We start from the raw sequence: 26518 nt of genomic DNA on the forward strand, positions 1-26518 counted from the left end.
ATCCTTTAGGGCCAAGACATGGAAATTTGAACCCGCGTCATTTTAACCTACCTATATGTGCTCAGGCTACATCAAGCCAAGAGACTCCATTTCCAAGCCACATTACAAGCCGTAACTCCATAAAGCCTTAACACCACAAAATCAAGCTCCAGAGATTTGTTCATCAAAGCCTCTTATTACCGAGCTCCACATTCCAAATATCCAATCCAGTTTCACCTTGACCCAGACACGGAGTCTTCGAAAACTTTGCTACCTAGGACGGGACATACCCATATCATCCTTAGGGTCCACTAAGTGTGCTCACACGACAAGGGAATTTTTTACAAAATTAGTTATACCTCTTTGGTCTATAATCAGAGGGAGTTATCTCAAATCGATTCTTCGAGTCACCAAAGGAACATACCCTTGTGACCCCTGCACTTTAAGGCCCTAACAATATAGCTTAGGCACACACTTGAACTACGAGCATGGTTTGATTTCACCTACTCAGGTGGATACGTAGGCAGTCCTTTCTTACACAAGAAGGATACAACCACAACACCCAAACAAAATTAACCAAACCTCAGAACTACGATCTGGTTTGATTTCACTTCACGTGAATACGTAGGCAGTCCTCAAGGACACAACCATCCCCACCTCAATTAACAACTTTCAATCACCTCAATTATCAACCATCAACTTTCAACCTCTATTTCAACCTCCCAACCTCAATTAACATCCCTTGCACAACCAACACCTCTATACTGGGGGCTCCATCTTGTCGCCCAGTCTACTTTTTACCGAATTCCAGAGTCATCTTCTCATCCTGGGGGCTTCTCTTCCAAGATGCCACCCTTCCTTTGTTCCTCTAAGTCTAGCTAGTGCTCGGTCCAGACAATGACAAAGATCTTAGATCAATTCTCCAAGTCATCGTGCCTCAAGAGGAGTCTCTTTTATAGCAAACGATGTCAAAAGATGTCCAAGTAGACAGCTGATCCATGGCTCATGCCTTGACCTTATATGACGTCATCATTCTCTCAATTATTCTACCTTTGGAACTGATACGCATTGTCACCCACACTTGGCTAGGGGTTGCGCATACTTAAACAAAGTCTATCAAAGTCATCCCTGTGTCGCGTCAAATCTAAGTTGGTGTCGCGTCAGTCAAACCTAAGTCTACATTCCGCGTCGTGTCCTAGTAGGTCTGTGTCATGTTAAGAACTATTTCTAAAGCCCATTGAATATGCATAACGCATTACAAACGACAAATTTCTTTGAACAAGTTTTAAACAAATTTTAAAAAGAAACGACTTTTGCAAAACCTATGTGTTCCCTCATTCGAGGTCCATGTGATAATCGCTTACGTGCATATATTAGATTGCATTCTTGTGTGGCTACTAACCATACAGGTAAGTATTAGAAGCAGTACTTTACCAAGACCTTGCTTGTCACAACGAGCGAGTATTTCCCGACAGGTGTTTCGACACGCCTTCATTATATTTCCCCAAGCGAGAGTAAGCGGATAGACAATCTCTCTCAAGACATGGAAATAAAATCCCGATTATGTTCCCCAACGAGAGTTCACGACCGACAGTCACTTCCTCTCGAGACATGGAGATCACCATCGACCCTAGATTCTTCTGAGGTTTGTTTGAAGACGACCCAAGCAGCTTCCCCAGCAGTTCCCAGTTGTGTCCTGCTACCCTTGACATTTTTGTTTCCTCATAGAGTTCGGCAAAGGTGTCGTTCTCCAAAAGTTCCCAGGCCTCCTTCCTTAGGTTCGTAAACCCAAAGTTAGGATTCTTACCCCTAGATTCTTAGATCCCAAATGGCCTCCTTTAGGTTCATAAACCTTTAAGATACCATACCAAACGTCCTTAGGTTCATAAACCCATAAATCCTTTTGGAGTTCTCGTACCCCTCAGAAAGCTTAAGTGCATGCGTTCAAAACAAGAATTAGTAACCCAGTAAGTTCCTAAACTTAACCCTAGGATCCCAAATCCTCTTAGGTTCACAAACCTTTAAGTTCTCATACAAGCCTTTCATATACCCAGGTTCATACACCAGGATAAACCCTTCAGATCTTTCAGATACTTACCTTAATCTTTCAGACAACTCCTTAGATAACCTTTCAGGATAATCCTTCCTTCAGCCTTATCCCTTCAGATAACCTTCCTATATTCAGATAACCTTCAGATACCCTTCAGATAACTCCTTAGATATCCCTTTCAGGATAATCCTTCCTTCAGCCTTATCCCTTCAAGATAATCTTTCATATGTTGATCCTTTCAGTAACCTTCAAATAACCCCTTTTCAGTTAAGTCCCCTTTCAGCCTTCCCTTTAGAGAGAACTATCCCTTCAGTCCTTCCCTTTAGAGATAATTATCCTTCAGTCCTTCCCTTTAGAGAGAACTATCCCTTCAGTCCTTCCCTTTAGAGAGAATTATCCTTCAGCCTTCCCTTTAAAGAGAGTTGTCCCTTTAGAGAGAGATATCCTTCAGAGTTAGCCTTCAGAAGTATTAAGAAGTTTTCTCATAATCCCTGTGACCCCTAATGCCTTCAGACACCAAGTTATCTTCAAACCAAAGAGTTTTGCCGAAGCGTCTTCAGTCCCGTTTCACCCAGGGGTATCTCAGGTATGGTCTCTTCTTATGGCTGGCGAGCTTCCTTACGTAGTCTAATGGACTTTAAACGACCCTCCCCGATAGTCGATAGACTCTAAAATGTTCCCGACGACAGGTCCTTGGTTCAGACCCCTTGAACCGCCTCGCGTCGCCATAGTCGTCAGGTTGTAATCTTCGATTGACCTGATGGCTATACTTTGACTTTCGCCTTGTCCAAGCCTCAGTCAAAGTGGGGGCTCTGTAGACACCTCATTTATGCACCTCCCGCAAACCACCCGGTGATGATTGGGCCGCATGTTTGATACGCGGAACGATTTGTGACAGTTCGTAATATTATCGTCAAGTGATTGCTCAAATATTAATGTCGACCTCTTAGTTGTCATCTACGTCCCGATACGGTCGTTTTGGCAGTAATTAGAGTACATTCGGAGTCCGGGTCAAAAACCGTCTCCATTTTCTGATAACTGTTAAATCCCGAGTCGGAATGTTCTGGAATGTTCCGGATATTTCTATTTCCATATTTTACAAGTTTTATCTTTTGGCAAATAATATCCCGTAATATTCATATTAAATATTAAGGAAGATCGGATTATTTCCGTCCTACCATAACTCAAACGCGGAAATCTTTCTTCAAGAGGAAACCTCCTGGGAATAGACGCAAGTCAGTCTGCGCCTCTTCCAAGAGACGCAGTGGCTGCTGCGCCTCTTCCCAGGCCCTTCTCTGCATGTTCCACGTATCTTTTTCATATCTTTCCGAGATTCACTTCCAAAGAGTCTCCGAAACCCTATTCCTTCACGTGATTAGTATAAATAGGAGCATTCGCTCCTCATATTTCTCACGCGAGTGTCCGCCCTTCTCTTCTCCCTTTGCATTCTAGACTTTGTTCTTACTAATTGGCGCCTACGTGCTTGAACATTCGACCACGTAAGCTCGGATCCTTCCGGGTACCAGCCTCTCCGTTTGCATGACCGACCAATTTGACCAACTACACAATAATCAATCAATTTAATCAATCAACTTAATCGTTTTCCTCTTACGAGGGCACTTTCTTTGCATTCGCGTCGAGCATCACTAATCGATTTTCTTAGTCCTTCTCGTTTCGTCAACATGTAAGTCTGAGGGTGTATAATCCTTATCTATTTATTGTATTTATTTATCGTACCATTATTGTAAGGTTTACGTCGAAAATACCTCATTAAAACCGATTTCTAAAACCGTCTTTAAAACCTCTTTTTACGGATTTTCGAAGATCGACGATCGAGAAAAGACGCAAAGAATCGCTGCTGCGTCTTTGAAGGAGCGCGATTCTGCTGCGCCTCTTCGTGAGGGCCGCCAGCTTCTTTTCTTTTCTCCTTCCTTCGTCTTCTGTAATTCGTCTTTCTTATTTGTTTCCGTATGTTTCTCTTTAATTCTTTCATAATCATATTAATTCACATGTATATTATAATTCATAATTCATTCACATGTTTAAATTGTCATAAAATTCGACTTAAATCCCAAGTAATTCATGTTCGCGGGTTTTCGTCATTAAATTCAAACCCGGATTTTAGAGGTTCAATTCGTCAATATTGAATTTCTGGAATTCGCCATTGATATAGTTTTCATCTGTTTATTCACATATTCGTTGTATATCCGTCGTATTTAGCCTAATTGATTTATTTCAACAGAGGACTCATTAATATTTTCATCATTCATTCATGTAAATTAATTCGTTTGCATCCGTCTCATTCATATTTTATTGTTTTCATGACCCATTCACATGTTAAATAACCTGTTAATCACTTCCATCCGAGTCAAATAATCTAATCAATCCTTAAAATTAACAATTAACATTAACGATTTGCAGTTCCGGCTTCACAGCCCGAACTCACCCTTGAAACAGACGAAAAGAATCGCTGCGCGCCTCTTCCAGAGGGCGGCTTCTGCTGCTGCTGTTCCAGATGATTTACCTCTCGAACTCCGTTTACGCCTTGACATAGTTTGTTTAGTTTACGTGATTAACTAACTAATATCCGTAATATCGCTAATTCCTGTTCGTTAATTTTATCCTTTTATTCTTTTATTCCTTTTTATCAAATTATCCGTTTTAAAGGTATTTTCGACATAAATCGCCTAATCCTTTGTAATTATTGTAATTTTCATTATTGTAATTTATAATTATTGTGTTTCTTTTATTGCTTGAATGTTTTCACATGTAATTGAACTTAAATTCCAACTTCGACCCAATTGTATGATAAACTAATTGTTCACCGACTTAGTTAATCTTCACATGTTAGGATTAAATCTATGGATGTTGCATTGCATGCATATAGCCGACGATATATCAAGTATAAATGATATCCCTAATCATTAGTAGAGGCCGCTATCGAGGCGGGCGGGATTAGGTGTTCGATCAAAAGAGCTTCCTAATACGTACCCTCACCCCTTACTCCAGATATCTGTGAGCACCCGTGTTCATTGGCATCCACGAGAGTCATTCTAGACATAGAATGCTAAGGGTAACGATTGCTTAGTGTTCATGTCTCTACTTTGTGTCTTGACATGACACGAGGTATTCGAACGGTTCCAATTTCCCATAAAAATTGGTGGCGACTCCATACAAAATGCAAACGCTTGTTTCGTTCTCACCAAGCGCCCCCGTGGGCGGCCCGCTGTCCACAAGATGTCAAGTACAACGAAATCAACGGGAATAAAGAATCTCCCGTTCTTAACAGGTATGTCTTCTATGACACCTAACGGCCGTGATATACTACGGTCGGCCATCTCAACAGTCATATTTGGGCAATTAAACTTGGTCAAACCAAGTCTCTTAGCAAGAGACAGCGGTAAGACACTCACGCTAGCGCCAAGATCGCATAACGCGTTATCAATTAAGTGGGTACCAATATGACACGGAATCGAGAAACTACCCGGGTCTGTTTGTTTGGGAGGTAACTTATTCTGAACTAGGGCCGTCCCTACCTCGGTTAAAGCTACCGTCTCATGATCGTTAATGTGCCTCTTACGTGATAAAATTTCTTTAATAAATTTAAGCGAAGAGGGTACCTGTGTCAGCAATTCGGCGAACGGAACGGTGACTTGCAAGCTTTTCAGGAGTTCGACAAATTTACCGAACTGTTGATTAGCCTTTGTGTTCTGTAGTCACCTCGGGAAGGGCACCGTAATGGGTGTTTCAAGCCCCTTGTTCCTCTCTTCCAACGTGTCGGCTGGATCAAGCTCTACATCCTTCGATCGAGACTTCTTTCCTCTTGAACGGGGTCTTTCAGGCGATATTTCACTCGATCGAGCACTAGCAGGCTCTCGATCGAGGTCTTTTTTATCAGCATCACTTGATCGAGCAAATATATTACTCGATCGAGCAGAATCCTCAACAAAATTACTCGATCGAGCTGTTCTTTTTCCTGGTCACTCGATCAAGCAGAAACGCCACTCGATCGAGTCCTTTCTTCAGCTTTTTCACTCGATCGACCACCTGAAACCAGTCGATCGAGTATCTTCTTTGTTGTCAGCTCTTTTTCATCAACAGTACACTGTTCATCAGCAGTAATTACTTTCCTCGGGTCTGATTTCAACAATTCCGGTCCCTCATATAAACGACCGCTTCTCAGATTTATTAAATTCACCGTCTCGTGTGGATTCTTATCAGCTTGTGACGGTAAATAACCCTGCTTCCTCGTGGATTGGTTCGCGGCTAACTGGGCAACTTGGGTTTTAAGTGACTTAATAGATGCTTCTTTTTGTTGGTCACTTAGCTGCCACTGCTTTGTCAAAGACTGCAACATCATCTTCAACTCAGATAACTCGCTCACCCCACCTGAGGATGATGCACCGTGATTAGGTGTAGGAAAGGAAGAAGGCTTTTGAAAGCCTTGTTGAGCCTTATGAGGAGGGACATATGGCTGCTGCTGCTGCTGCGGAGGAGGGTAGGATTGAGCACATTTTGACTTGTCCACCTCAAATTGGGATGGACTGCCCCTTGGTTATTATAATAGGAACCTCCTCCTTGCCTGTATTGTTGAAAAGCAAGGACCTGTTCCTTCTCTGTAAGACATTCAATAGCAGTATGACCGTCATTTCTCCCACACCTCTCACATGTAACGGTCTCCCCTCTAGTAAGAAAATGGACCGTCTGAGGCTCCCCAGCAGAATGCAGCTCCAATTTATCAAAACGAGCATTCATGGCTTCCAGCTGAGCCACGACTGCCTTATCAACCGCGTGAACTATTCGAATATCGTCCCTCGGGTTCCCATACTCGGCACAATGGGTCGCCATTTCCTCAATAATGGCCCACCCCTTATCATCATCATCAGTATTTTTTTGAAATCTTCCGTTGGATGATGCGTCAAGTATAGCTCTGTGGTCATCGTACAACCCATTGTAGAACTGATTGGACAGAAACCATGGTCAAAACCATGGTGAGGAAGAGACCTCACCAACCTCTTGAACCGACAACAAGCTTCATAGAAAGTCTCATCAGGTGCCTGCTTGAAACTAGTGATCTTTGCTCTTAGCTGATTGGTGCGCTGCGGAGGGAAATATCTCTTATAAAAAGCAAGAGCAAGGGTCTCCCAGTCTGTGATCCCTGCAGCCGTACGGTCCAAGTCAGCCAGCCACTCCCTGGCTGAGTCAATCAAAGAAAAAGGAAACAACACCTCCTTAATCTTGTCTTGAGTTACCCTCTTTGTGGCGGGGATAGTAGAACAGTAGTCCGTAAAGACCTCCATATGCTCCCTCGGGTCTTCACCTGCCACACCTCTAAAGAGATTTCTCTCCACCAGATTGATATAGGACGGACGGATGTCAAAAGTATTCCCATCCTCAGTCTGGAGATTGAAACCCTTAGGAATAGATGATGCTTTAGGCTCCGAATGACTTGCAATATTCGGCATCTTTACTGGTTGGTTTACAGAACTGAGATTATCTTCTACTAAAGATTGATCTTCTGTAAATAGGAAATGTTGCAGCTCGGGTTCGAAAGTACTCAAGTCTTCCTTTTGTGATTCTCTTTGCAGACGGAGTCTATGCCTGAACAGTCTCTCTGGCTCAGAATCAGCTAAAACTAACTCCAACCTGTTTGACCTGGGCCTATATAACACTGAAAGAAAATAAATAAGAACTGTCTCAAGGAATAAGAATTCCCTGAGACGGATAAAATAAACGAAACAAAAAACAGATAGGGCAATTGCCTCCCCGACAACGGCGCCAAAATTTGACAGGGCAGTCGTATACCTATCAAAAATAACTAACTAAACTAACTATATAGCTAGGGAAGTCAGGTCGATCTGCTCAGGGAGACAAGATATCTGTAAAGAGTCCGTCTATTTGGTCACAAAATGGGGGGGGGGGGGGGTTTATAATTGATTTTCTAAACTAAAAGGTGTAAAAGAAAGAGAAGCGAGGAAAGAGCAGTGAAGGCAGAAAATAGAGATAAACTATCAATAAAGAAGGAACATGTCTGGATTTCAGTTCACTACGGTAGTCCAGTGACTCAACTGCAAATAGTCTAGATAAATTACTGTGTGACGGATATGGAAAGGTCCTTCCGGTTCACTTTCTATCCTAGATTGCCACTAACTTAAATTCCGTCCTCGTCAGGGTAGTCTACTGTTCATAGCAGGTCTATTTAGTCCAATCTTCCGATCCAGGATTAAATTTAACCAGATTAAAGGGTGACTCAGAAGCGTGCACTCATCTAAGTCGGTAAATACAGTTATATTGCCATGGGGACAGAATCTCACAAATAATTCATCTAACCTATTCACTATATCGTCACATTTCTACCGTAGATCCCCTAATCCCAACATGAAATAAATTAGCTACTCATGCTATTAATATTATCAAGACTAATAACAACGAAATAACTAATATTAAACATGACAAAACAATAATAATTGTGCATAAATAAATTAGGGTGGAAATTAAAGGGAACAAAAAAGTAATTAAAGTAATCAAATGAAAGATTAAGATTAAAGAAGAGAGAGAGATTACAAAGGCAAGAATTCCGGCGTAAAGAACACTAGATCCGAGCAAGAAATAATCCGAAAGCAAAAGTTACATTGAAGAGGAAAAAGCAACGTAGTGTTTGCAATGAAAGTTGAAAGATAGAAAATGGAATAGCCTCCTAATGACCTAATTATATAGAAATTAACTCAGTCCATAAGCTAATTATAAGTTCACAGACTAATTAAAGCCCATTGAAGACCAAACCACTCGATCGAGCAGTTTGAAACAGCTCGATCGAGTACTTCTTCCAGCAATCTACTCGATCGAGTAGAAATACCACTCGAACGAGTAACTCTGAAATCCAGCACTGTCGATCGAGTAAAACAAACCACTCGATCGACCAACTCTGTGACACCCTCATTCATTGCGGAAAAGTAAACACGTTATTCTAGAATAAAACTGCATGGATATGTTTGTAATAGGTTCATTTGGGTAAAAACCTGTAATTTTTAAAACCTGAACCTGTTATAAAGATATCCAAATCGAAGGGTGTCAAAATATACAAGGTCTAAATAGAAATTTCATAACGTAACCATCGCTAAAGTCGCGAATAGCAAAGTTATACAACCAAATGTAAAGAGGGAGACATATGTCCCTAAAATGTATGTGACATAAAAACTCGTATAAGAGTCTCTACAAATAAAACCAAATCTAAGTAAGTCCCAAGGTTACTTTGCTCGCTAGCTCGTCCATGAACCCCATATAAGCATCACCATACCTGTCGATCGCATTTTATACAAATACGAAAGCCACGGTCGGTGGGGAGTAACTCAGGAGTTCTCCCGGCCACGAAATGTCATAATTAATATAACATGTAAACATAAGAATATGAATATGGATAACACATAGCCTTAGCATATAGATGCTAGACAATCGTGCTTATCATGTGAACAACAATATAACAACACATAGTCCTAGCATGTGAATACTAGACCGACTCATACTACACTATCATGTGAATCACATAACATCCAGGAATCCAAACTCTATCAACCATAGCCGGCTTGCATCTCACCTTCTATGATTCATAGCATCATCAAACAAGAAAGGACAATATATCTAGAGACAGGCATAAGTTCCTAGTACAGTCAATAGTCACTCTGTAACTCGAGTCTATACCACGAGGTAAGGTAAACACCCTAGTCCTAAACCTGCGCAGACCTAGCGACATGCGGAAAACTACCGCATCCAAGACCCACGATAACAACACATGAGTACCCCTAAGGAGTCCACCAAAGGGTTGGCTAGTACTTAAGCTGACTACATACTTCTAAGAGTACGTCAAGAAGTCATACCCTAACTTGGATATAAACCCACCAAGCTAAGACACAAAGGCTATTAAGCGGTGAACATATACTCGTCAAATATTATAAGGGCCTATCTATGACGATGGTCTAAGATAACAACACCACACATGACAAGTAGGACACCCACTTAACCATAAGAGGGGCAAAGAGTCCAAACTTGCACACACAAATGATCATACACACCCTAGCATATGAAAGGCTACGCAAGAGCATATTCAGCTGACAATCCAACAATATCTCCAATATCAATAATAATCCAAATTTCAGCTAACCAACAGTACCATAATCCATGAGAACAAGCTAAAATGGCAAAGAGGCAACAAGACTCAAGCATAAGGCATCCAAAGCATCCAACAACCAACATGTGAAATGATAATCACAAATATTAAGGCATCAACATAAAACATCCAATAACAACCAATCTCACCTCAAAGACAAACCCTCGACCCGAGTCCCGCGATGGGTCATCAGTCAAATCGAGGATGACCGGTTTAAACCTAGCTTGACCAAACTCATTTGGTCAAATTGGCCCAGCTCAGAGTCTTGGCCCATTTTGGCCCACATCACGGAATTTACCACAATGTCATACTCTTGCCATTTTTAATTTCTATCATGTGAAAACTATCGACATAGAGAAAATATGCCAACTTATAAAATAACCAATTCAACGGAAATATTAGCTTAAACAATTTCCTACATGCCAAAATACCAACATACTTCAAAACATGAACCATAGGCCCAAAACATCAAACAATAGACCCAAGACCCGACCCAAAGTGACGGGTCAAAATCCGGGCCGGACCCACCGGGCCTGCCGGGTCATGCCGCACCCCTTTGTGGGCTGTTTTGGGCGGTTTTTCCGCCCCTTTTCCCTTTTTTCATACCAAAACCCGTTTCAAGCTCAATTTAATACCGTCTCAAGCAACAATCAACAATACCCATTTCGTTTCAATACTCAAGTATATGAAATAACCACAAATTAGTAAACTTTAACAACACAAGTCATGTGAAAAATGAAACTAACACATTATCAATCACCTAAACACTTAACAAACAACAAACACAACATCTATGTGACATTAAATCGTCGAGTAACTCGGAATAGTTACCTTAAGCTAGCAAAGAGACAAGTAATAAGTTGAGAAAGCTTCTAAAACCCAAAATTACTCTCCATCTTCAACCACATATGAGTCACCTAACTCATCTTCAAATTCTTCACCTATAAGAACAACAAAAACACAATTATTAAGCTTAAATTCAAAACCCTAAAAGATGAGCCTTAAACAAAAATTGGGGGAAATAAAAATAAAGCTTACTAGGGGATGAGGAATGAAAAGAGGATTCCAAGCATATAATTTTTATGAAATTTGGTGGAGAAATGGAGGAATTATGAAGGATTTAGGGTTTGTAAGGAGGATTTTTGGTAGGTTTTTGGTGTTTGAGAGAAGGAGGAGATAGATTGAGAATGGAGGAAATGAAAATTGAAAGAAGAGACAAATGGAGGAGGGGTGGCCGGTCAAATGGCAAGGGGAGGTGGGTCAATTGTTTACGTTTTGGGTTTGCTTCGACGGTAATTAGAAATATTCGTCGAACGCGATTTCCGAGAATATTAAAGTTCTTAAACACGATTTTACTAAAAGATTAAGTACTCATATGCCCAATATCCAAACTCGTTTACCCAACGACCGTAAGAAATGGGAAAATCCCAATTTTACGACTTTTATCCGAAATCTATTTTATCAAAGGAAAAGGTTTAAATATAGTTTAAATCACTTTTAAACATTTCTAAACTATCAAAAATAATTACATTTCTTCAAAATAAAATAAGATTATATTTTATCAAATAAATTTTATTTCAAATAAATTAATATTAAATTAAAATAGATTAAAATATTACTTTTAAAATATAATAAAGGTCTTCAAATTTACGGGGTGTTACAATCATCCCTCCTTTTAAGAAGTTTCGTCCCCGAAACTTAGAAGAAGGAACATTGTATATATGTAGGTCTATCTCTTTAAAATCAAGTAAACAAAATCTTCAAAATATGAACGTATGAAAAATAAGTGTCTTTTCAATGGAACGGAATATCCTCGTCGGCCGTTCAAGAACATCAACATTCCAAATCAAAGACATAAAAATATATATTTTTACACCAACAAATGAGAAAACCATATATCAGACGTCTTCAATAACGAGCTTTACCACTCATTGACGTTAAAACCAGTGGAAAACATTAAAACATTTTCAAAAATCTTTAGTTCGAAACTCTATAATAAGGATAATAACTCCACTAGCTATGACCAAACTCTAACTACGACTTTTAAACAACTAAGCAAGGACTACTAACGCGGAGAGTATTTAAGAAAAGGAGAGGAACACTCGAAATGATAGCTAAAACTCACAAGAATTAGATAAAGGAAATAGAATTACCTCACGAGAAAAGTTCGGGATATTTAGCTAACATAGAGGATTCAGGCTCCCAAGTTTCTTCTTCGACATTTCCACAACGCCAAAGGATACGAACTAGGGGCACAACTTTGTTTCTAAGTTGCTTGTTTGCTCTTTCGAGGATTCGGATTGGCCTTTCTTCCAAAGTCAAGTTAGGCTCCAAATCTGGGATTTCTTCTTGAATGACATGGCTCGGATCACTAATGTACTTCCTCAACTGAGATACATGGAAGACATCATGAACCTTGCTCAAATTCGGGGGCAACTCCAAACGGTAAGCAACGGGACCAATCTTCTCAAGCACACGGAAAGGTCCAATGTATTTGGGACTCAGCTTTCCTTTTACACCAAACCGTTTCACCCCTTTCATAGGTGATACCTTAAGGAACACTCGATCATCAACCTCAAAGGCAAGTGGTCGACGACGGACATCGGCATAAGATTTCTGTCGGTCTTGAGCGGTTTTCATATGCTCTCGAATGATCTGAACCTGATTGATGGTCTCAGTCACCAAATCGGGTCCCAACACATGAGCATCTTGGACTTGATCCCAACAGACCGGACTACGGCACTTCCTACCATACAAAGCTTCATAAGGTGACATCTTGATAGAAGTATGATAGCTATTGTTGTAGGAGAATTCAACAAGAGGTAAGCACTTCTCCCAAGAAGTGTGGAAGTCTAAAGCACAAGCACGGAGGAGGTCCTCTAAAGTCTGGATAGTCCTCTCACTCTGTCCATCTGTAGCGGCATGAAAAGTGGTACTCATCAGTAGCTTACTACCCATGGCTTCTTGCAAAGCAGTCCAGAAACGAGAACAGAATCTGGGGTCACGATATGAAACTATATCCTTAGGCACTCCATGGTAGCGTACTATCTCCTTCACGTAGGCACCATCTAGGACATCTAATCTCCATGTCTCCTTGATAGGTACAAACCTAGCACATTTGGTCAATCGATCTACAACCACCCAAACCGCATCTTTTCCGCTAACAGTCTTAGGTAAAGCCATCACAAAGTCCATGGAGATGGACTCCCATTTCCAAAGGGGAACATCCAAAGGTTGTAGCAAACCCCCGGGTTTCTGATGCTCACTCTTCACTTTCTGACAGGTAAGACACTTGCTAACATACTCTAGGACATCAATCTTCATCCTAGGCCACCAAAACTGTAATCTCAAGTCTTTATACATCTTGTCACCACCAGGATGAATAGAGTAAGGAGAAAGGTGAGCTTCATCAAGGATCTTCTTCCTCAACTCGGCTACTCTCGGAACATACATCCTACCTTGGTAACGAAAGTATCCATCACTATCCACCACACAATCCTTAGCTTGCCCAAGTTGGATTTTTGCTTGAATGGACTTGAAAGTAGCATCCTCAGGTAGGCACGTACGGATCTCACGGTAAAAGTCGGGTTCTGCACTCAAGGCACTAAGATAGTCAAAGCCCTTCCCAACAAGGCTTATCCCTAACTTTTGAAATTCCGTGGTAAGTTCATCAGGTAACATACGGATAGTGCTCAAAGAGTGACTAGTCATCCTACTCAAAGCATCGGCCACCACATTTGCTTTCCCTTCATGATAAATCAACTCGGCATCATAATCATTCACCAACTCTAGCCATCTTCTTTGACTCATATTCAATTCTTTCTGGGTAAAGATACACCTCAAACTCTTATGATCGGTATAAATGCGGCAATGAACTCCAATAAGGTAATGCCTCCATGTCTTCAAGGCATGTACCACGGCGGCTAATTCAAGATCATGAGTCGGATAGTTCACCTCGTGAACCCTCAGTTGTCGAGAAGCATAAGCAATAACCCTTCGGTTTTGCATCAAGACACAACCTAGGCCATGCTTTGAAGCATCACAATAAACATCGTAGTCCACACCATCCTCAGGTAAGGTCAACACCGGAGCGGTAGTCAACCTAGTCTTCAACTCTAAGAAGGCATTCTCACACTCATCGGTCCACACATACTTAGACTCCTTCTTCAACAATTGAGTCATTGGTCTAGCTAACTTAGAGAAATCTTTCACGAATCGACGGTAATAACCCGCCAAACCGAGAAAGCTTCGAATCTCAGTCACATTTTTCGGACTCTTCCAATCAACAACGGCCTCAATCTTAGAAGGATCTACTATAACACCATCTTTGGATATGACATGTCCAAGAAAAGTTACTTGATGCAACCAAAATTCACATTTCGAGAACTTAGCATACCACTTTTGACGATGTAGAATGTCTAAGATGATACGGAGGTGTAGGGCATGTTCTTCATCATTCTTTGAGAAAATCAAGATATCATCAATGAACACCACCACACACTTATCGAGGTACTCACTAAAGGTACGTTTCATTTGATCCATGAAGATAGCCGGAGCATTAGTCAATCCGAAAGGCATCACTTTAAATTCGAAATGACCATATCTCGTCTTTGAAAGCGATCTTAAGAATATCGGACTCACGCACCGGAATTTGATGATAACCCGATCGGAGGTCAATCTTGGAAAAAGTAGAAGCACCACGTAATTGGTCAAAGAGATCATCAATTCGTGGAAGAGGATACTTGTTCTTGATTGTCACACGATTGAGTTCACGATAATCAATGCAAAGTCGCATAGATCCATCCTTTTTCTTCACAAAGAGGACGGGGGAACCCCAAGGAGAAGCACTAGGCCTAATAAAGCCTTTCTCAATCAAGTCATCAAGTTGAACTCTCAACTCCTTCAATTCGGAAGGTGCCATACGATAAGGAGCTTTAGCAATAGGACCGGTTCCGGAACTAGGTCAATAGAAAATTCAACATCTCTTTCGGAGGAATCCGGGTAATTCATCGGAAATACATCCTAAATTCACAAACAATGGGAATATCCTTCAAGGGAGGAAAAGAAGGAGAATTAGAAGTAGTCACTACACATAGGAATGCTTGATGACCCTTCTTCAAAGCATTCACCATCTTCATAGCTGAGATCAAGTTCACACCTGTTTGCTTTCTAACCCCTTGATAAGATACGCGAGTACCCAAAGGGCTTTTAAGAACAATCTTTTGATCTCGACATTCAAATCGAGCATGATAGGTAGATAACCAATCCATGCCCAAAATAACATCAAACTCCTCAAGTGGAAATCGAAGGAGATTAGCCGGGAAAATAGATTCCGCTATCGATATAGGGACATCCGAATAAAAATAAGAACAAGAGAAGATGTCGCCGGAGGGTAAAGATATTGATGTACTATCTCCAAGTGAATGTTCAAGAGGTAACTTGTCGGAGAATTTCATCGATATAAATGACAAAGAAGCACCGGTATCAAATAAAACCAAACAAGGGACATCAAATATTAAGAACGTACCAGTGACTATGTCTGGGTGTGCCTCAGCCTCAGCACGGCTCATCACAAAGATGCGACCTCTCGGCCTCTCAGGAACAACAGGAGTAGTAGTAGTCTTCTTCTCAGGACACTCATTAACCTTGTGTCCAGGCTTGTTGCAGGAGAAACACACAAATTGCTTATCAAAGCAACCAATTACGGGATGCAAAGGCTTCTTACAATGATAGCACATACGACCCTTAGGATTTTTGTCGTTGCTAGGAGATAGAACACGAGCACCTTGATTTGCTTGTCCACTCAGAACAAACCTCTTCTTGTTAGTATAAGAAGGGGAAGAAGTAGGCACAAAGGGTCTAGAAGGAGCAACATAAGGCCTAGAAGTGGAGTAGAGTGGCCTCTTGCCAAGGGAAGTACGAGAAGCACGAGCCTCTTCATCAATAGCCCGAATAGAGCTCTCGGCCCATAATGCATCATCATAGATTGAGACAAAGGAAGTAGAATCCCTACGGATCAAGCTCTTAAGCTTTGGAGTAAGCTTGTCAAGGTAAAAAAAAGCCTTTTCTTCTTCATTTTTGACAAGTCTAGAAGCATAGTGAGCAAGTTCATTAAACTTGTCGGTAAAGGCTTGGACAGAAAGACTTTCTTGCTTCAAATTCATAAACTCTTTAAGCCTTTGTTGTCTCAGCTCTTTTGGATAGAACCTAGTCTCAACTAGATCCTTAAAGCGATCCCAACCAAAACCAGGCTCAAGAGTGGAAGTAGGACTAGTCATGGTCCACCATCTATCAGCTTCTTTCACAAGGAAGTGAGAAGCCAATTTCACCTTGTCCTCTTCACGAACATCATACAAGACAAAGCTCTTCTCCAATTCCTGAAACCATTCGGTGAGTGCCACCGGGTCTACTTCACCACCATAAGTTTGAGTCTTGTTTCGAGTCAATTGACTTGCCACCCAAGTGTAAGAACCGGGTCTACCACCTTCTGGAAACTGAGGAGGGGGAGGAGGAGCTGGTTGGTTTTGCTGATTCTGAAGAATCTGAGTAAGAGCTTGCAAGATTGCATTATCTACGGCTCTTGGAGGAGCCATCTTGCAAAAGAGAACATTGGTTAACACCTAACAAATGGCAATCACAAAGAGACTACAACATAAGGTCCTAAGTCTACCCATCCTACCCATCTCTCAAGTTTATTATTTTAAGGTCAAGTTATTTATATTGGGGGTGCACAAACGTGCGTCGGGAGCAAATATGCTCTGATACCAACTGTGACACCCTCATTCATTGCGGAAAAGTAAACACGTAATTCTAGAATAAAACTGCATGGATATGTTTGTAATAGGTTCATTTGGGTAAAAACCTGTAATTTTTAAAACCTGAACCTGTTATAAAGATATCCAAATTGAAGGGTGTCAAAACATACAAGGTCTAAATAGAAGTTTCATAACGTAACCATCGCTAAAGTCGCGAATAGCAAAGTTATACAACCAAATGTAAAGAGGGAGACATATGTCCCTAAAATGCATGTGACATAAAAACTCGTATAAGAGTCTCTACAAATAAAACCAAATCTAAGTAAGTCCCAAGGTTACTTTGCTCGCTAGCTCGTCCATGAACCCCATATAAGCATCACCATACCTGTCGATCGCATTTTATACAAATACGAAAGCTACAGTCAGTGGGGAGTAACTTCGAGTTCTCCCAGCCACGAAATGTCATAATTAATATAACATGTAAACATAAGAATATGAATATGAATAACAAATAGCCTTAGCATATAGATGCTAGACAATCGTGCTTATCATGTGAACAACAATATAACAACACATAGTCCTAGCATGTGAATACTAGACCGACTCATACTACACTATCATGTGAATCACATAACATCCAGGAATCCAAACTCTATCAACCATGGCCGGCTTGCATCTCACCTTCTATGATTCATAGAATCATCAAACAAGAAAGGATAATATATCTAGAGACAGGCATAAGTTCCTAGTACAGTCAATAGTCACTCTGTAACTCGAGTCTATACCACGAGGTAAGGTAAACACCCTAGTCCTAAACCTGCGCAGACCTAGCGACATGCGGAAAACTGCTGCATCCAAGACCCATGATAACAACACATGAGTACCCCTAAGGAGTCCACCAAAGGGTTGGCTAGTACTTAAGCTGACTACATACTTCTAAGAGTACGTCAGGAAGTCATACCCTAACTTGGATATAAACCCACCAAGCTAAGACACAAAGGCTATTAAGCGGTGAACATATACTCGTCAAAGACTATAAGGGCCTATCTATGACGATGGTCTAAGATACCAACACCACACAGGACAAGTAGGACACCCACTTAACCATAAGAGGGGCAAAGAGTCCAAACTTGCACACACAAATGATCATACACACCCTAGCATATGAAAGGCTACGCAAGAGCATATTCAGCTGACAATCCAACAATATCTCCAATATCAATAATAATCCAAATTTCAGCTAACCAACAGTACCATAATCCATGAGAACAAGCTAAAATGGCAAAGAGGCAACAAGACTCAAGCATAAGGCATCCAAAGCATCCAACACAAGTCATGTGAAAAATGAAACTAACACATTATCAATCACCTAAACACTTAACAAACAACAAACACAACATCTATGTGACATTAAATCGTCGAGTAACTCGGAATAGTTACCTTAAGCTAGCAAAGAGACAAGTAATAACTTGAGAAAGCTTCTAAAACCCAAAATTACTCTCCATCTTCAACCACATATGAGTCACCTAACTCATCTTCAAATTCTTCACCTATAAGAACAACAAAAACACAATTATTAAGCTTAAATTCGAAACCCTAAAAGATGAGCCTTAAACAAAAATTGGGGGAAATGAAAATAAAGCTTACTAGGGGATGAGGAATGAAAAGAGGATTCCAAGCATATAATTTTTATGAAATTTGGTGGAGAAATGGAGGAATTATGAAGGATTTAGGGTTTGTAAGGAGGATTTTTGGTAGGTTTTTGGTGTTTGAGAGAAGGAGGAGATAGATTGAGAATGGAGGAAATGAAAATTGAAAGAGGAGATAAATGGAGGAGGGGTGGCCGGTCAAATGGCAAGGGGAGGTGGGTCAATTGTTTACGTTTTGGGTTTTCTTCGACGGTAATTAGAAATATCCGTCGAACGCGATTTCCGAGAATATTAAAGTTCTTAAACACGATTTTACTAAAAGATTAAGTACTCATATGCCCAATATCCAAACTCGTTTACCCAACGACCGTAAGAAATGGGAAAGTCCCAATTTTACGACTTTTATCCGAAATCTATTTTATCAAAGGAAAAGGTTTAAATATAGTTTCAATCACTTTTAAACATTTCTAAACTATCAAAAATAATTACATTTCTTCAAAATAAAATAAGATTATATTTTATCAAATAAATTTTATTTCAAATAAATTAAAATTAAATTAAAATAGATTAAAATATTACTTTTAAAATATAATAAAGGTCTTCAAATTTACGGGGTGTTACAAACTCAGCCACAAAAACCACTCGATCGACCAATAAAAGGGGTCGATCGAGTACTTTTCCTCTGAAACAGCTCCAACTCGTAGCCGACTGCTTCGTGGACCGTTCCTTCACGCATCCCAATGCAAGATCTCACTCTGAAAAATCCTGTCTCCTCAAAATGCATGCAAAGTAGGACGAAAATGGTACGATTCCACTACTTTCACGTTCATTCCTACAAAACGGACAAAACGAACCAAAGTAGCCAATTCGGGGCATAATGCGATATAAATAGTACAAAAGTACATGGAAATACGTGCTAAAATAGGCTAAAAAGACTATACAAAATGCACGTATCAGTATATGTGTTGGATGACATATGTGGTTGAATTTGGATGGAATGATAGAAGTATGTGAAGTATGATGCGGTATATGTTTAAGTGATGATTGATGTTTATTGTTTGGTTGATATTAGTAGCATGTGATATTAGGAGGATATGATGATATGTATATATATGTTGACGTGTGTTAAAATTATACTAAGTAAGCATGCGGGTAGTACATGATTGATAAGTTGAATATTATATGTGGATGATGGATGTTGTTGTTTGGCTTTTGTAAATAGTAACATGTGGTTAAGGATACTGGTTTTATGAGTATTGAGTTGTTTTTTGTTTACTTTGTTGTCGTTTAAGTTAGTTGGAAGGAAAAATCAAGTAGTACTATGTTGTCCGATTATAGAGAAGTTGTCTTTAAACTATTATAACTTGAGATACATATATTATATTGATGTGACTTCACTTGGAGGCGATAGCTTGTTTTCTTACGATTCTAACGATAGGTCACACGCCCAAAATGACCAAGAAACGAGTGAGATATGACCGTTTTACGAAAATTGGACAATGCTGAGAACTGCGTAGGGTACTCGATCGAGTAGCCCTTACTCGATCGAGTACACCTCTTGGTACTCGATTGAGCACTCCTTACTCGATCGAGTAGCTCTGGTAATTTATTATTCGTGCTTCTGATCTTCACCTACTCGATCGAGTAGACCGTACTCGATCTAGTGACCCCTCTATTGGTCTTATGCTTATCTTCTTGACCTCCCTGCATGTCATAGTTATTTCAAAGATGTTCTTTTACTTCTTTATGCATTGTTTTACATATGTGTTGGTTCTGATGCGTAAGTTACCCAATATTATGATGTAAGGAGTAGCACCTTTTGATGGGTATGAGTTTGGTGGGGAGGGCATGGGTTATATGTGGTTGTGATGGATACTAGAAAAGGAAAGGAAAGATTGGTGAGTTTATCGAGACAAGGAGCATGTTTTGCGACATGTGGTGAGTGATATAATCGCGAGTTTGAGTAATGTGAAGGAAAGTGAATATGGGCAAGGGGTGATGTAAGTATAAGGAATGTGAGAATGAAAAGATTGAAATGATAGATGCGAATGGTGGTAACTTAGGATGTTTAATGATTTATGGAGGGAGATAACTGGGTTGATTAAGAATATATATAATGGAAGGTCGTTGTAAAGAGATGGAGAATAATGGTATACAGTGAACTTAGATTGAGCTATGCCGCGACGTGGATTTGTAGATAGTGACTGAGTTTGGGAATTTGCATTATTAAGAGGTGAGCCTAGTGTGTAATTCTTTGAGTAATTAATGGTATGAGGTCAATTTTTGATTTTTTAGGGATACGAAAGGAAGATACAACTAACTGAAGAGTAACCGTTGGTTGTGTGGAGCTAATGGTGGCAAGTGCGAGTGAGTAGCATGATGAGAGAAAATCCATGGTAAGAAAGAGTGAGAAGGTACTGATATGAATTAATGAAATTTGAGTTTTGGAGCAATGAGAAGGTATTCAGAACACTAAAGAGTTAGGTGGTAGGAATAAGGAGTTGAATTGTTAATTAATTTTGCCGAGTATAAAGGGAAAAGAATGAGGGGAGTAAACTAAGAGAATGTTGACCGGAGTTATGCGATAAGGAAGTAAAGAATCGTCGAGATGTATGATACTATCATGAGGGTGTGAGTTAATGGTTATATAGGGATTTCAAGACACATGTTAGCCATGAGTTTTGAGGAATTAAGGGAATAAGAAGTTGGTAGAGTATTTGCACGATATGAAATTTTGGTGGAGAGTTAGGTGATGATACAATTAAGGATAAAATTGGAATGAATGTTGAGGTAATTTTAATTGATGGATTTGATGTTCGTTTTTTGGGATGTTAACCTAAGATAGGAAAGGAACTGTTATATTTAGAGGTGAGTGTAAGAGGTTTGTGATACGAACAGTGGTGTTGTTGTTGTGGTGTTGTCACTAGTGGTTAAGGGTGATGATAAATAGGAAAGATAGCCATTCAAAAGAGGTTTATTTTGTAGAGGCCGGATTGATATGTATGGTTGTGAGGGAGTATAAGATATGGTTATAGGAGGCGATTGCTAGTAGTTAGGTATTGATGATATGGTTACATGTGCCAGGTGGTCGTATTTATGTGACGGGAGAATGAGTTATGTAGGGCATATGCGTTTAAGCTTGGGTGAGAGATAACCATTAACAAGTGGTAACTTACGTGATAAGGATTGACTAGTTAGATGTGATTACGGGTGTATGATGTGTGTAAGTGTTTGTGTGAGGTTCTGACCTCACAAGTAGCGGCATAGTGTGATAGTCATTAAGTCGTTATCTGTTTATTCCGTGTAATATGTTGCGTTGTGATCTAGTAAAGCGGTTTTAAGGAAGTTTTTTTTGGTCAAGGAAGTTATACTGAGTAAGTGTTTATGGGATTGTATAAGTTGCGATGACTATCGATGTGGTTGTTGTGACTCAGGTGGCGATTAGGGCACGGTACTTTATGTTGTGATGCGGGTACTTTCGCGCTATGGTGCGGCTGTTGGTGGCGGTGTTGCGATGCCGTCATCGGTTGTGGGGGAGTAGGCGAGATACTTATGTGACAAGCTTTCGAAAGTGTATACCAGTTATATAGATTGTTGCTTTGTTTACTGTTGTTTCCTGTGAGTTTCGGTTTAGATATATAGACTGTTGTTTTGTTTATTGATGTTTCTTACCAGCTTCGGCTTGGGAGTGAGGGTAGAGTATGATATGAAATAGAGTTGCGTATGTTTATGTTGTTGTCATGGTATAGTGATATTCTGTTGATGGGACACAGTTTTGAGAGGTTGTTGAGGTACTTTTGCTCTTGTTTTAGAGGAGGCATTGGTTGACATAGTAGTGGCAAGTGATTTGTGGAACATGTGTTGTACTGAACTTGAAACTATAGGTGGTTTATAACTTTTATAGGGACAGTAGGTACGGAGTGTTGGGACTTAGTATCATGTTAAGTTATGGGTAAGTTTTGCGGTAATAAAAGAAAAGAACTTGAGGATCTAGTGTGAGTGTGTGTAACATTGTGGGTTGTGAGTTAAGATTTTGGAGATAAGTGCATGTATAAGAAGTATGTCGTTTTGTGGTAATGCTGAAGAGTTGGAGTAGTGGCTATGCTGTGGATTTTATGGTATAGGTTAGATGGAGTGCAGAATAATTGGTGGCACAAGAGCTGTTAGAGAAAGAGAGCTCTAGATATAGGAATAGTTTTAGGTGTTGAGGTTATAGTCAGTTATCGTTGACATGCGGTGGTGATGAGGGTTATGGGAGGTATAACAAAGGATCTAGTATTAGTGAATTACGAGGACGTAACATTTATCTTAAGAGGAGTAGGATGCGACAAAGAGAGTTTGATAGTTGTACATGTTGCGATATATTTGGGAGTTGAGCCTTGGTGTAGAATAAAGGATGGACTTGTGTTGTGGTTGATATTATTAAAGGTCATGGCAGTGCTTGTAGTAGTATGATGTTTATGAGTATGAGAAAACTTCGATAATGTTGATTGATTGGGTGATGATATTTATGAGTATGAGTAAATTTCGAGAACGAAGTTCATTTAAAGGGTGGTACAATGCAACATTCCGTTTGGTGGAATGTCTTGATATTGGATTTGCTAGTGGATAATATGTTAGTGAGACGGAGTTAGCGGCATTTGTGGAAATAGTATTATCTAGTTAGTGTCCAGAGGCTATGCCGAGAGTTGCGTTGTGGAGGTAGGCATGGTTGGTGGAGTTAGTATTAGGTGTACATGTTTTATAGGTTGGATTTGAACTTCGGGGACGTAGTTTATTTTGAAGGAGGGAAGACTGTAATACCTCAGATTTACGAGCTGTTGGGTACTCTATCGAGTAAAGCTTACTCTATCGAGTAAGTTAGTTTTCCGTTCTGGAGAGTGTTTTGCCTGATGGATACTCGATCGAGTAGGCAGTACTCGATCGAGTATCTCAGTTACTCGATCGAGTAAGTTGGTTTATACGGGTTTTTGCCGGGTTTGATAGCAACACGTGAAAAGGTTATATAAATATTTCCGTCAGTTTCTTTTACCTTTTTACTTATTCTAAAACCTTTACAAGAGAAAACAAACAACGTAAGATCCTTATCTCACATTGCTATCAAATCCAAGGGCTAGAATCGTCGGATTGCAAAGTTCTTTATACCGTTGAGACCGTTGTATTTTGGGTAAGATCCTAGTATAGTTGATAGGAGGTGATTTCGTAGAGGAACACTTTTAATCCGCTGCTTGTGTTGATTGTGGTTATTGCATTCCAGATAGGGTTTCCCTACTCAGTTATTGTATACATGATTATGAGATGGTTGATGGTTGATTGACATGTGAATATATCGTAATTGGTTTTGGTATTATTGATATTGTAATTGGTTGTTGTTGATTATCTGTGGTTCACGAGGTACGCCCTCGGCTGAGTGGAGTCACTTTTGGGAGTGGCTCCACGCCTTTGATTTGCTCCTTGTGGTTCCCGTTACAAGATGGATGTGCACATTAAGGAACATGTGTTATTTGCTCGATGGAGATGAGCGGGGCTTAGGTAGGAAAGGTTGCGGTCTCCCACTAGCGCTGTGGATTACCAGTTGTGAGTGGTAATCTGGCAGGGCTAGACCTTCAGGCTAGTCAGATGATTGGTGATATGACGGTGTTGGAGGATTGTGACTGTGTACTTGTTGTTGTATTAACTTATATCGTTGTACAGTAACTGACCCGTTTAATTGTTTTGAAAATTATGGTGATCCATTCGGGGATGGTGAGCAATTGTAGAGCAGGTATAACTTGGATACGCGACGGTTAGTTGGGGATGAGTCACCACGAGTCAGCTAGTGGTCTTCCATTGTTGTGTCATGACATTTTGTTTATTCAGTTGGATTTTTAGTTTGGAACCCTTGTACCGTATTTTCTCGGTTTGATTTTGATGTAACACTTTAATTAAAATGACATTTTCTTTGATGGTCTATTTGAAATATTTTACCTCGGGCAACCGAGATGGTAGCATTCTCATCCATTAGGTGGTCTTGGTAAATTACGCATCGGAAAACTCAAAACGATTTCAAAAACAAAACATTTTCAAAACATTTGAAAAGTACCTGGAGTGTTTTATGCACGACGACGGGATCGCAATGACACTAACTAGAGTCAAAACAGACACCGGACTAAAAACCGACTCGAAATTCAAATCCCGACTCTAATAACGAGTCAAACACAAAAAACAAACATCACAAAACCTTCCATGCTAGGTCTCGAACTAGCTCCCATGTTTTTTGATGAATCAGGTCTACTCCAAGGATTAACTCTAGATGAGTTAATTACATTAGCACGTTTAGCCTTATTTTGCCCTTCCGCCTTGATACAAAGATCACATAACATGTCGAAAGAAGAATAAGGGTGCATCTCGACCGCATGAGCAATATTAAGGTTTAGCCCTCGAAAGAAACGAGCCATCTTTTGTTCCTCAATCTCCTCTACTTCACTCATAAGAGTTATTCTTTCAAATTCAGCAATATAATCGGCAACACTCATCCTCCCTTGCATTAATTCAGCCAATTTACGATATAAATCAATCTTATGAGTTTTAGGAACAAACCTCTTATGTAACTTACGTTTTAAAGACTCCCACGAAGCTAGCTTTTCCTTCCCTTCACATGCCCTAGCAGCCTTCAAACTCTCGTACCATAAAGATGCGTTCTTGCGTAGCTTCAAGATCGCATATTTGCAACGCTTTTCATCATCAATATCCTTGAAGTCGAACATCCTCTCCATATGCCTTTCCCATTCAAAATATTCCCCGAGATCTGTGCCAGCAATAAACTCTGGAAGTTCATTGATTTTGAGCTCGTCCATGTACTTGACCGATTCTCTACGTGGTTGCTTCCAAGGTCCTCCAGTGTGAACGTTCATGTTCTTTAACGCCTCTTGGAGTTTTAGAAGAAAATTTGGATCATCAAAATTCATGATCACCGTCTTGGATCAACAAATCTGTCTCTGATGCCAAATGATACGAAAATTACTCGAAAGAATAAGATTCGTTAGAGTTGCAGCGGAATTAATAAAACTGGACAGTGCTTGGGACTGTCTGATTGTCGGATTATATGATTTGAACGGTTTAGTGAACTATCTGATTCAGAACTTGAACTTAGTAATTTTTATGATATAAACGAAACTTGATTTTTATGATATAAACGAAACAAGTAAATAAAAGGATATTTGCTTGAGCTAGACCTATAGCTCAACCAATGGTGAATTATAATCAAGAGCTATTGATTATAACTCGTGTTAATGTTCGAAAACGCGTCAAACAATAACGGGATTTGGAACGAAACTCGTCGAACCTTGATGCTTACACAATGTAAACGAAACTTGAAAGTTTATTGATAACTCTTGGATGTGAAATAAGGATACAATAGCTCCCTATTTATACTAAGCTAGACTGACTCCTAGAAGGAAATAAGGAAACAACGACTTTCCTAAGCTTACACGACTTAAGCTATGGCTAATTTGCCTTATTGTAATCCTAATACTTTAGAGAGATTAATTAAAGGAAATAAGAACAATGGAATAATTAACTAATCCAGATTTTAAGAAAATTGGAAACTTTCCTAAAACCGGATAGACTACTAATTAGGAAAATTTGAATAACGAAAAATATGGCAATCGACTTTGTGCTTGCCTATGCACGTTTCCTTGCTTCTCCATACTCGGTCTTTGTTGCTTGGCGTCCAAGGTAAGACTATACTTGGCGCCAAAGTAAACACACGACTCATTTAGCTGACTCGGACCTGACACCAAATAGCTGATGAAATTGAACAGTCTTTAGGACTGTTTCATTTAGCTGCTCCAAGTCTAAGTTAACTTCCTCATCAACTAATATCGCATCACCTGCGGTAACCATTTGATATTTTCGACAAATGGTGAGCAGTGAGTTCTGA

At 40.0% G+C, this 26518-nt stretch overlaps 1 non-coding gene across 1 annotated transcript; it reads left to right on the forward strand.

Moving 5' to 3' along the window:
* Positions 1-7012: 7012 nt before the first annotated feature.
* Positions 7013-7118, forward strand: LOC141645045 (small nucleolar RNA R71). Its single transcript, XR_012544640.1, has one exon. It is a non-coding gene; the product is annotated as a small nucleolar RNA R71 (small nucleolar RNA).
* The last annotated feature ends 19400 nt before the right edge of the window (positions 7119-26518 follow it).

The sequence above is a fragment of the Silene latifolia genome, chromosome 2 (genome assembly GCF_048544455.1).
Source record: "Silene latifolia isolate original U9 population chromosome 2, ASM4854445v1, whole genome shotgun sequence".
NCBI lineage: Eukaryota > Viridiplantae > Streptophyta > Magnoliopsida > Caryophyllales > Caryophyllaceae > Silene > Silene latifolia.